At 38.9% G+C, this 10,880-nt stretch overlaps 1 long non-coding RNA gene across 1 annotated transcript; it reads left to right on the top strand.

Annotated features, from left to right (window-relative positions):
* Window positions 1-3,644: 3,644 nt before the first annotated feature.
* LOC138828888 (uncharacterized) lies at window positions 3,645-7,092 on the top strand. Its single transcript, XR_011372411.1, has 3 exons — window positions 3,645-3,723; window positions 6,615-6,643; window positions 6,976-7,092. It is a non-coding gene; the product is annotated as an uncharacterized lncRNA (long non-coding RNA).
* The last annotated feature ends 3,788 nt before the right edge of the window (window positions 7,093-10,880 follow it).

The following is a 10,880-nucleotide window of genomic DNA, read 5'->3' as shown; positions in this document are numbered from 1 at the left end:
AGCCCCCGAGTTCAAGCCCTAAGACACAAATATGCACAGACACACATTCATACACACACACACATACTCCCACACACTTGTACACGCACAAATTACCAGGCAAAGTTGTACCTTAAATACTTATCCAGAGATTGGACAACAGTCTACTTACTTGTGAAGGATTTTCCTTGATTATTTTGATGGAGGAGGATAGTTCATGGGACACAGACGACAAGACTTTAGTGAGGAATACTTTATAAACGACTAGCTTATAAAAAGAACAGGAGCAGGGTTTTTATCTTTAAATCTTACATTCCTTCAACTATACTATTTAAAAAAAATCATTGAATTATGAGAAAACAATGCACCTCTTCCCTTCTCCCCTTCCCCTCTGTCATAAAATATGACAAAAGATTCAAAAATACTCTTTTATCTTACAAGAATGTACACTTGTACAAATGTCTGTCTATATGTGTAACAATACATGTGTTTTCCAATACTTGTTTGATTTTCCCACCGCTAAGAACTTGCCTTTTTTCCAGATGAAAGCACACTGGGGTTTCAAAGGCAAGTAAGATTAGGCAACAAAAACCTAATAATGTCTTAGGAAGTAGATGTCAAAAATTGATGCAAGAAGCACATGGCAGGCCAAGGGGGCCCTGAGAGGCAAAATGATTTGTGCAGGATGAGAGGAATAGTGACAAATAAGGCCTGGATCTGACCTAGGAAGGGCTATTTGAGGTTGAGACATGCCTGTATCTAGGCCTAGCTGAGGCTATTGGGATTTGACAATGTCCACATGTGTATAAAGTGATGTGGGAGGGGAGATTTCAGCCTCCAGTTTGTCTTGGGGATGGTCTTATGTGAGCAAGCAGCTTAGATCATTGGGCTCTGAGAGATGATACTACCTCACTCACAATGGAATAGAATATAGATCTCTGAGAGCCACGCAACTGTAACCTACAGTTAGCTCAAGCCAGCTCACTTGGCCTGTGGCTCAGGAACAAGAAAGATGTTCCTGTACTGTTTTCAAAGTCAAGAGACTCAGGTCTCAAGCATGAGAGGTGTGAGTGCCTCACTCGATGCTGCAGACATTCGATCAGTGCCCAACCACGAATCCAATGTCTCAGGACTTTTTATAAGAAGAAACCAAGGAAATCACAAGGAAATTCAGGCCAGGTGTAACTATGACAGTAAACCTATTTAATCTCATCCTAGCCCACACTAGAAACTTCTTCTTATATGCTTTTATATGTGTAGACAGAAAATATTTTCTGTGCACTTTTCAATCCACTCTACTACAATTACTCAGTTTGAAGTGTACTCTCATTTCCATGTTTCATAGATCCATTCTTTTTTACCACCTCAGTGTGACAATGAGTTCATCCAAACCCTGAATGTGCCTTATTATGTATGGAGCCTGGACTCAGGCTTTCTGGAAATTCTGGTAATGGACCTTGTCCCTACCTACCAGAAAGCTGATCCCTTCTATGTGGGAAACTTCCTCCACCACTTCACAAAGTGTAGGACAATGGATCAGTTGCTGGATATTCTGAAAGTGAGTGTTCCTGGGCTGGGAAGGTGGCTTAGTGGTAGAGAGCTTGCCTTGTATGCATGAGGCCCTGGGTTCGAATCCTGACCACGATATAAGCAGAAAACAAGCCAGAAGTGGTGCTGTGGCTCAAGTGGTAGAGTGCTAGCATTGAGCTGAAGAGCTGAGGGACAGGGCCCAGGCCCAGATTTCAAGCCCTGACAAACAAAAGAGTTAGTGTTCCTAAGCCAGGCACCAGTAACTGACACCTGTAATCCTAGATACTCAGGAGACAGAGATCTGAGGTTCACGGTTCAAAGCCAGCCCTGGCAGGAAAGTCCATGATACTCCTCTCCAATAAGACACTAGAAAACCAGAAGTGGTGCTGTGGCTCAAGTGGTAGAGGGCTCCCCTTGAGCTGAAAGGCTGAGGGATAGCACCCAAGCCCAGAGTTCAAGCCCCATGACAAACAAAAGAAGTTAGTGTTCCTCCTTCAAACCCAGGGCTGATGAGACCCCCTGGCAGAATATTGGAATACTAGGTACATCTCTGAGACAGTTTCACTGGGGTCTAGTCAAAGGAGCTTGGCTTGAGACAAAGAAGTGCAGTCCTTGGCTAATTCCTTAGGACTGGGCTGCCAGAATATTTCATGTGCCTCATAAGCTAGTGGAGCCTTAGTAATTTGCTTGCTGAGAGACTAGGATTTAAGGAAGGAGCAAGTGGCACCCAACGTCAACGCTCACCTAGGAAATCACTATCTTTGAGGCCTTTGAAGGAATATAGACAGAAGAAAGGAGGCAACTTTTACTTTAATTGGGGGCTTGAGTGCTGTCCCATTTCTAACACACTACCAATTGAGCCCCAGGTCCAATTCTGGCCTTTGACTGGTTAATTGAAGATAAGTATATTTAGATTTTTACAAACTAGACTGGGTTCAAACTGTGATTCTCAGATCTCACCCTCCAGATTAGTAGGATTAGAGGCATGAGCCATTGTGCATTTATTTGGACAGATGCACATAAGCATCTTCACAGAATTACCATGAAGTTGTATATACATATCTGCAATTTTGTGTGTCATGTTTACATTACCATGTGGGACTTAGTGAGTCCTATGTGTGTCCTGTTAGTTCAGAAAAGGAGAAGCATAGAGTTAACTTCCTTCTCTCCTCCCATTGGTACAGATACTTCTACCATAACTGAGAAGAAGTTGAACAAGTGAAGAAGTAAGTGGACGCTGGCACAAAGAATTCTATCCTTGAAAACTTGGTATCTTTGAGGTTTCTGAATCAAACTCAACTTTCTTCTTTGAACACCAGTTGTAATTTTCAACAGGGGGTTGAGGCTTGGCACATCAGTGGATAGCAGATTACACAGTTGTGGTTGTGGTTGTGCTTTTGGACTCTCATGGATGACAGGGAGGGCTGTGTGTAGCAAGTCAGATCCAGTGGGGAAAAATTTCTCTTCCTATTACAGGGAGAATTTTAGAGGATTATATTTGAGAAATTACTAGAAGTGGGTTGTGAGGAGCATCCTGCTTGCAGGAGTCTCTTTCCACTTCCCAACAATCAATCTGTCCACAGCGTTGTTTGTTTCATCCTCCCCATGTGGATGGACTTCTACCCTGATGATTTCTATGAGCCCAAGAACAATGACACCCTGAAAGAACTGACACAGAATGTCAAGCTCATCATGGCCTCTTCAGACCTGCTCTTCCGCTTACATATTTTTCTGGACCAGCTGGAGGAACCCATGAGACCAAGAAAAAGAGGAAGAAGTCCTTGTTTAGATGCCCCAGAGCTTGTGAGTAGGGATGGAACCTGAGTCTCTAGGGATGTGTCTGATTGGCCAAGAGCCCTTAGTACTCCCCAGCTTGGCAAAATTTCCTTTTATGGATATTCTTTGCCAGGTAATGTCTGTTCTCCTTTTGAAAGAACTTGGAAGTAGCCACTCATTAGAAAAAGCCTACCTCCTCATCAGTGTTCAGTCCCAACTCAAATCCTACTGCTTCTCCTATTAGATCATCTTGGAAGTTTAGTGACACCTTAACTACGAGGGTCTACTCAAAGACTCCTGTACCTATTTTCATTCTCAGGTTTGCATCACCGTAGAAAAGCTCCTGCAGAACTCCAGATAAAGAACCCATCAGTGATGTCGTCTATGGTGACTGATGGAGATTGGAAGCCATCGCTGATCTCCAGAAATCCTGTGAAGGTAGAGGGTGTTTTTCAATTTGTAGAAAGGCCAAAGTAGGTTTTGAGTCCTGTGGACATCCAACTGATTCTGAACCCCACATGTGATGCAGGTGTATCTACACATACCACCAAGGAAAAAGACGATACAGAATGTCTTCCATTGATGTTCACAATCCAGCTAGATCAGCTCTAAATCAGTCAAAAAAAAAAAAAAAACACTTCTTGGTGTGATAGTTAAATATGTGCTAATGGAAAATGACCCCAGTGTATGTTTAGGAAAACCAATAAGTGAGGTCCAAAATCTAGATTCAGTTGAGGAAAGGGAATCTTTCCTCACAGAATACCCAGACCAATCTCTCTTCTTGCAAGGTATCCAATTTCCAGTTGATAAATTAGAATCTGTCCCTCCCTGGACTCAGGAAGAAAATCCTGTCTTTATTGAGGAAGTAGATCCCTTTGAAGACTCTGAGGCAGAATTTCTGCCTGAAGGCACCTTAGAGGCCAATCTAGATTTTGAGATTCCTTCTCCCCTTCCTAAGAAAATCCTTATTTTTCTTTTTTTTCTGATTTTTGTAAAAGGTTCATTCTATTTATTTTTCTAACTTTATTAAAATGTAAATGTTTTTGACATATTCTAGAATTCATGAATCCTAAATATATTTCTTTTTAAACCTACAAACTAAAGAATCGTGCATACCTGTTCTGGAGGCGGGGAAGCAGAGTGACAGGGGGCTGTAGAAGAGAGCCTACTGGATATAATCGGAGCTGTTAAATGCAACAAGAGTGACAAGGAAGCCAGGCCATGCCTGTATGGGGTGATAAGGTGGCTACAAAAGGTCTAGAACATAGCAGATCAGATGTCCTAGAAAGCTATTCTGTCAATTGGGACAAATACCACAATACTTATAGCGTTAAGTGGGACTCTCTTCCAACAATGAGTTCAAATCTGTATACATTTTCATTGCATTCATTTGCCTTGAGCAAATATGGAAGGAAAATTTGGCTCCAATAATATAAAAAGTCTACTTTGGGCTGAAAATATTTGACAAAATATATAGGAGTTATGTATACTGGAAAGTAAAAGCCATCATCAATAGAAGAAAGAAGGCATACATAGATGAACAAACACAAAATCAGGAAAAATTTCCACAATTAAATCAGTTATATGTAAATACATGTTATATTCTTTATGTTCTACATAGTATATTATATAATATATAAGATTCAATATGATTTTTCAAACTAAAAAGGCATTTAAAATTTTAGAATTGCATGTTTTTTTGCACAAAACATTAGTGTAAATGTTATTGGAGAAAGTAGTGATATAATTTGATTATAATTATATGAATATATATTTGTGTGTTTCTAGATATAACACTGATTATACATAAATATTATATACATATATTTGTATATATCTGTCTATGAAGTGAATATAATGAAAGTGAATATAATGAAACTGAGTTTAGTATGTATAAAAAAGTTGAGTACATGAGACTCAAACCTGTAATCCTACTGATGTAGGAAGCTCGGTTTTGAGTTTTAGTATCTCTTATCCCCAAGCCTTAGATTTTTCAGAGGAGGCATGGGCCCTCCAGTGTAGCAAACAAACATATGCCATGGGATCAAACTCCCTGACCACAGAGGAAAGTCAGTAGAAATCAGGACAAGCTTCTTATCTTGACTGTGTACTCAGTTCCTGTACCAAGAAGGCCATCTTTAGAACACCAGATGGAAAGTTGGCATTCCCTCCACAAGGTTCTAAAAATATCCTTCTGAACGATAGTCTGACTATATTGAATTAAATCTTTTTCCCTTCGCAAGCTGCAAACACGTAGAAATATGACAAGAGCTAAAGAAAGATGGTCAAAGACTTACAAATACATAAAATTATATACTCTGTTTCAGTAATTCAATGACAAATTGTCAAAGGCATGTCGAATTTTTTTAAAGGAAATAGAAACATACTCTGAGTTTATCAGGAACTGGGTGATATTTTGGTTGCTGAATTGTTGAATGCACTTCTGGACAAAGGAGACACATACCTTGGGGAAAATTGTGTGGGGTTGGGTGTCCTCACACGGCTTCACAATAAAATGGCCATAACATCTAGGATGTCACAGCCAACTTTGCCATGGCAGCAAGTAGGTGTCAGGCACTGATTTTGCCCTGAAGTGGACTCAACAACACCAACAGGCAAAAAGAATGAGAAGGAATGACTATTATCCACCAAACTTCAGCTTAAATAGCTGTCCTTACCAGAACTAGGATAAATTGAGCTGGAAAAGGCTGATCTCCATGTCAGGATCCTGAGCACTAAGGACTAGTGTGTGTGTGTGTGTGTGTTTGTGTTTGTGTGTGTGTGTGTGTGTGTGTGTGTGTGTGTGTGTGTGTGTGTGTGGTGTGTGTGTGTGTGTGTGTGTGTGTGTGTGTGTGTGTGTGTGTGTGTGTGTGGTGTGTGTGTGTGTGGTGTGTGTGTGTGTTTGTGTTTGTGTGTGTGTGTGTGTGTGTGTGTGTGTGTGTGTGTGTGTGTGTGTGTGTGGTGTGTGTGTGTGTGTGTGTGTGTGTGTGTGTGTGTGTGTGTGTGTGTGAATACTGGGGCTTGAACTCAGGGAGATGACCTTTAGCTTTTTTTAATCAAGGGTAACAGTCTACGACTTGAACCAAATTTCCATGTCTTGATTTTGAATGGTTAATTAGAGATCAAAGTTTCAATGTTGCACATGTTCATTCTTTGTCCCTCCTTTTCAATGACACCTTTAACTTCTTTTTTTTTTTGGGTCCGGTCATGGGGCCTGAACTCTGGGCCTGGGCGCTGTCCCTCAGCTCTTCAGCTCAAGGTTAGCGCTCTACTGCTTGAGCCACAGCGCCACTTCTGGCTTTTTTCTTTTTTCTTATGTGGTGCTGAAGAATCGAACCCAGGGCCTCGAGCATGCAAGGTAAGCGCTCTACCACTGAGCCACCTTCCCAGCCCCCCTTAAACTTCTGAAAGAGAGATAAATGTAAAAAAAAATGAAAAAAATGAAAGAAAATTAATATCATCTTGTTTCTGTTTCCTGGTCACTGATTATTTTTGAGATAGTGCTTCTTACTAATAAGAATTATTGGTAGAATCTGAAAACCTATTTGAGTAATAAATAGACTAGGAAAAATGTTGTCTCCTATTTTTTATCACTACATTTCTTTTTGTCTAAGTATACATGCCAGACTTACCCTAAGGGCCTAGAATAAGCAAAATGGCTTATAGAGCTCAGATCATATCTTTCCACAGAAGATGACAGCCCCAGAAGAAAAACTTGTCCACAACTTGCACAAGGAAGAGAGAGTTTGATGTCTCCTTAAATCTTAGGATCGAATACTCATGAAGAACCCTGGGGACTGATGACAGCTTAAGGACCTAACATTTCCTGTGTCGTTCCACCATATGAACAGTCACCAGTCTCCCATCATACTGTAGGTGCCACGCCTGACTGGTGACCTTGGCTGTGTCATGAGAACGTGCAGCAGGGCTCTGTCATGGTCATTGGAGAGTCAGTATTGCACACTAAGAGGACATTCATGAAGGTGGTAACAAGGCCTGAGTCAGGGTTTGTCAGATCTAGATGATTTGTAACAGGCACTACTGTATTCTGGCTAAGAATGTGGATATATCATCGGGGTCTTGCACACAAATTTATCAAGTGTTAGCTTGCAACATTTCTGCATGAAAGCCAGCAAAAGGTCATCAATGCCCTCTGAACATATTCTCATCAATATTTAGTAAGTAAAAAGCTATAAAAATCAAGTTCATCATGACGAAAAATCTGATATGAAAACCAAATTGCAAGAGCATTTACAAAAAATGTTTTTCTGTATGTATCAAATGTGACAAAATATTAAAAATTAATGAAGCTGGGAAAGTTAAATTGATTTCTTTTTTTACTATGGTTGCAACTGTCTTTTACATTTAAACTACTTAACAAAAAGAAGGTAGGCCAAGTACCACTGGTGGCTCACACCTGTAATTCTAGCTAGTTAGAAACCTGAGATCTGAGGAAAGTGAATTGAAGTTAGACTACTTAGGAAATACAGTGAAACTTTGATCTGTAATTAACCATTCAAAATCAAGACATGGAAGTTTGGTTCAAGTCTTAAACTGTCACCCTTGATTAAAAAAGCTAAAGGTCAGCTCCCTGAATTCAAGCCCCAGTATTCACACACACACACACACACACACACACACACACACACACACACACACACACACACACACACATTCTCAAAAATAACCAGTGACCAGGAAACAGAAACAAGATGATATATATTTTCTTTCATTTTTGTCATTTTTTTCAGAAGTTAAAGGGGTCATAGAAAAGGAGGGACAAAGAATGAACACCTGCAACACTGGTATTCAATTGGTACTATGTTGAAAATTACCTATGAAATTTGTTTTGGGGGAAGAATGGGAAAACAGAAAAAGAGATAAAGTGAAAGGGTAAAATTGTCCAAAAAAATGCACTCCGGGAATTAGAGCTGTGGCTCAATATGAGTGCCATTATTCAGCAAAAGAGCTCAGAGAAAGTGTCCAGGCCCTGGATTCAAGCCTCATTACTGACTAAAACAAAAACAAGAAAAAAGAAATGTAATCCTTACCACACGATTGTAACTAAAACCTCTACAGCACAATAATAATAATAATAATAATAATAATAATAATAATAATAATAATAATAATAATAATAATAATAATAATAATGATAGAAGTAGATGATGATGAAGAAGAAGAAAAAGGAAGTTAAAAAAAACCAAACCTGTGAGAAAAATTGAGAGAGCAAGGGAAGGACTGACCTTTCAAAAAGAAATATATCCATACCTGACTTATATGCCTGTAACCTCAGTGTAATTCACATTTATAATAACAATACAAAACAAAAAACAGAAATGTAGTGCTGGAGCCATAACTCAAATGGGAGGTCAGACTAATATGTATGTGATACCAAGGTCAACCCCCTTATCAATTTCTCCTTCAAAAATGGTTCTTCTTATCACTTGTGCTTTCCTTAGCTTATGAAAAGGGGTGCAGTTAAAGAAAGAGAAAGGTAATCTGTCAGGCACAGAACTGTACTTGCAAAGAGCAGTACTCACTAGAACACATGTTTACTAGACCACTTTATGACTCCATGTTTTCTGAAATAAACAGAACTAGTTGGACTTGAATACATGCTCCACTGTATACTAGATGGGGGCTCAAAATTATTGAAACTCTCTGGATCTCAAATTCTTTACAGGTAAAATGAGCATAACAATACGTACCTCACAGCATTATGAGATCTGGTTGTCATCAAACATGGAGCGGTTTTATCTTTGGTGTGTGTGCAACACTCAAACATTGCTGGAAGGAGTAAGAACTGGCATGATGTTTACTATATTACTTAAAAGTAATACAACATGCCTGTAATCCTACTTACAAAAGAGGCTGAGAAAAGAGGATCAAGGTTTTAAGTCTGGAGGAAACTGGATCAGATTCATCTCCAATGATCTCTAAAAAAGATTGAGGTGGAGTTTGGTTCAAGTGGTAGAGTGCTATACTGGAGCATAAGCCTCAGGAACAGTGCAAAAGGACTGAGTTCAAGCCCTAGGACCAGCACAAGCACACACACATGCACAAGCACACACACACACTAAATTGTTTGTGTTCCTATCATCCTGCTTAACAATATATTTCCTTTTCCAAGCTCACCTGATTTTTTCTGTTTTAAAAGGGACTTCTGTGTAGCACAGGCTGCTCCTAAACTTACAATCCTCCTGGGTACTGGGAGTACAGGCAAGCCTACTATAATTGCCTTCACTCAGTAACACTATTTATAACATATTAGCAAGAAATTCATTCCTACTCATGAAGATATTTGGCTTAAAGCTGTTCACAGTAATATTCTACTGTACAAAATGTAAATAATATAACTGGATATGTTACTATCCTACCACATGGTAATACCAGCCAATACTCAGGAACCTGACACAGGAGAATAAGCAGGTGAGGAAAGCCTGGTCTACGCTGCAAAACCTGGTCTCCAAAGGAAAGAAATTCTATAAATATTAATCTACTATGAAACATACAATATGTTAAATTTATATAATGTAACGAATAGATCATTATTAATAAAAATAAAATTTTGGCAGAAATTTTAAATACATACATATGCATATATATTTAAACTTGTAGAAATAAAATTTCAAGTGCTTTTATCTGCATCTTTCAGTCTACCTGTCACCTACTTATTTACTGACACATTGATTTCTGTTTAGTCTTCACAAAACACTGTTCTCTCACATAAGTACACAAAATTGTAAAACAAAAAGTACAAAACAAATATTATCATAAATACAAATGTAGTTTAATCCCTACCAAAATAATTTGGAGAAAACATACATTAAGTTAATGGCATTGTATACTGCTCAGGAAGGGGAATCTAGGAAAATGTAGATTGTATGTGTGTGTGTGTGTGTGTGTGTGTGTGTGTGTGTGTGTGTGTGTGTGTGTGTGTCTGTCTGTCTGTCTGTCTGTCTGTGTCTGTGTGTTTTCCATGAGTAATATTGGAGTTAGAATTAAATGTATTATTCTTGCTTGGTCTTTTTGCTCAAAGATGACACTCTACCACTTGATCCACATCTCCACTTCTGGATTTTGTTTTCTTAATTGGAGAAATATCTCAGATTTTCTGCATGGGCTGCTTTAAACCTGAATCCTCAGTTTTTGACCTCTAAAGTAGATAGGTTTTAAAATATGAGCCACTGGTGGAAATCAACTACGTTAATATTTTTGCATGTTTGAATGAATTTTAAAGTAATACATATATGTTACATTTGAGAGTGACTGGAAATAGTCATTAACGTTTAACAGAATTTAAAACATACAAAGCTGAGAATGGCAAGTAGCTGAGAACAGAATGGAATAAATCAAAATTACCTATGACAGTTTTCATTCTGTGCACAGAAATAATTACATTATTGGAGCCCAAAGCCATCAGATAGCTGAGCTCCATCTGGCTGCTATGCTCATGAGGCTAGCTGGTGCTATTCACAAGAATGTGATGTTGTTGGATAGTAGGGATCAGCTTCAAGTTAAGAACCTGAAATATTTCTATTCATCTAGAAGAGGAAACATACCAGGACAAGAAATGTGATTAAAATTGCTGA

This window comes from Dipodomys merriami, unplaced genomic scaffold (assembly GCF_024711535.1).
Source record: "Dipodomys merriami isolate MVZ:Mamm:240054 unplaced genomic scaffold, mDipMer1.0.p SCAF_167, whole genome shotgun sequence".
NCBI lineage: Eukaryota > Metazoa > Chordata > Mammalia > Rodentia > Heteromyidae > Dipodomys > Dipodomys merriami.
This window is presented reverse-complemented; position numbering and strand designations above follow the sequence as displayed.